The sequence below is a fragment of the Desmodus rotundus genome, unplaced genomic scaffold (assembly GCF_022682495.2).
Source record: "Desmodus rotundus isolate HL8 unplaced genomic scaffold, HLdesRot8A.1 manual_scaffold_16, whole genome shotgun sequence".
Lineage (NCBI taxonomy): Eukaryota > Metazoa > Chordata > Mammalia > Chiroptera > Phyllostomidae > Desmodus > Desmodus rotundus.
The window spans coordinates 2,234,566-2,236,724 of record NW_026527214.1 but is presented as its reverse complement, the minus strand read 5'-3'; positions in this window follow the sequence as shown (position 1 = coordinate 2,236,724).

Below are 2,159 nucleotides of genomic sequence, written 5' to 3'. Positions count from 1 at the left end.
TTTACTAGGATTCGGTCCTCAAGGATACGGTTGCCTTGCATACGGCTTTCTAGATTGTGGAGTTCAGGATCTATAATCATGTGCGCCGGGTTCTGAGCACACCGGCTTCCTGAGATAAGCGGTTACCTAGGATACGGTTTCCAAGGATACGGTTGCCTTGGTTACTGCATTCTAGAATGCGGTGTGTCAGGATCTAGAATCTTGTGGTGCCGATTCTGAGCACAACGGCCTCCTGAGATAAGCGGTTTCCTAGGATACGGTTTCCAAGGATACGGTTGCCTTGGTTACTGCATTCTAGAATGCGGTGTGTCAGGATCTAGAATCTTGTGGTGCCGGTTCTGAGCACAACGGCCTCCTGAGATAAGCGGTTTCCTAGGATACGGTTTCCAAGGATACGGTTGCCTTGGTTACAGCATTCTAGAATGCGGTGTGTCAGGATCTAGAATCTTGTGGTGCGGGTTCTGAGCACAACGGCCTCCTGAGATAAGCGGTTTCCTAGGATACGGTTTCCAAGGATACGGTTGCCTTGGATACTGCATTCTAGAATGCGGTGTGTCAGGATCTAGAATCTTGTGTTGCGGGTTCTGAGCACAATGGCCTCCAGAGTAAGCCGCTTCCTAGGATACCGTTTCCAAGGATACGGTGCCTTGGTTACTGCATTCTAGAATGTGGTGTGTCAGGATCTACAATCTTGTGGTGCGGGTTCTGAGCACAACGGCCTCCTGAGATAAGCGGTTTCCAAGGATACGGCTTCCAAGGATACGGTTGCCTTGGTTACTGCATTCGAGAATGCGGTTTGTAAGGATCTAGAATCTTGTGGTGCGGGTACTGAGCACAACGGCCTCCTGAGATAAGCGGTTTCCTAGGATACGGTTTCCAAGGATACCGTTGCCTTGGATACTGCATTCTGGAATGCGGTGTGTCAGGATCTAGAATCTTGTGTTGCGGGTTCTGAGCACAACGGCCTCCTGAGATAAGCGGTTTCCTAGGATACGGTTTCCAAGTATACGGTTGCCTTGGATACTGCATTCTAGAATGCGGTGTGTCAGGATCTCGAATCTTGTGTTGCGGGTTCTGAGCACAATGGCCTCCAGAGTAAGCCGTTTCCTAGGATACGGTTTCCAAGGATACGGTGCCTTTGTTACTGCATTCTAGAATGCGGTGTGTCAGGATCTAGAATCTTGTGGTGCGGGTTCTGAGCACAACGGCCTCCTGAGATAAGCGGTTTCCTAGGATACGGTTTCCAAGGATACGGTTGCCTTGGTTACTGCATTCTAGAATGCGGTGTGTCAGGATCTAGAATCTTGTGGTGCGGGTTCTGAGCACAACGGCCTCCTGAGATAAGCAGTTTCCTTGGATACGGTTTCCAAGGATACGGTTGCCTTGGATACTGCATTCTGGAATGCGGTGTGTCAGGATCTAGAATCTTGTGTTGCGGGTTCTGAGCACAACGGCTTCCTGAGATAAGCGGTTTCCTAGGATACGGTTTCCAAGGATACGGTTGCCTTGGATACTGCCTTCTAGAATGCTGTGTGTCAGGATCTAGAATCTTGTGGTGCGGGTTCTGAGCACAATGGCCTCCTGATATAAGCGGTTTCCTAGGATACGGTTTCCAAGGATACGGTTGCCTTGCATACTCCATTCTAGAATGCGGTGTGTCAGGATCTAGAATCTTGTGGTGCCGGTTCTGAGCACAACGGCCTCCTGAGATAAGCGGTTTCCTAGGATACGGTTTCCAAGGATAGAGATGCCTTGGATACGGCGTTCTAGAATGTGGTGTGTCAGGATCTAGAATCTTGTGGTGCGGGTTCTGAGCACAATGGCCTCCTGAGATAAGCGGTATCCTAGGATACGGTTTCCAAGGATACGGTTGCCTTGGTTACTGCATTCTAGAATGCTGTGTGTCAGGATCTAGAATCTTGTGGTGCGGGTTCTGAGCACAACGGCCTCCTGAGATAAGCGGTTTCCTAGGATACGGTTTCCAAGGATACGGTTGCCTTGGTTACTGCATTCTAGAATGCGGTGTGTCCGGATCTAGAATCTTGTGGTGCGGGTTCTGAGCACAATGGACTCCTGAGATAAGCGGTTCCCTGGATACGGTTTCCAAGGATACGGTTGCCTTGGATACTGCATTATAGAATGCGGTGTGTCAGGATCTA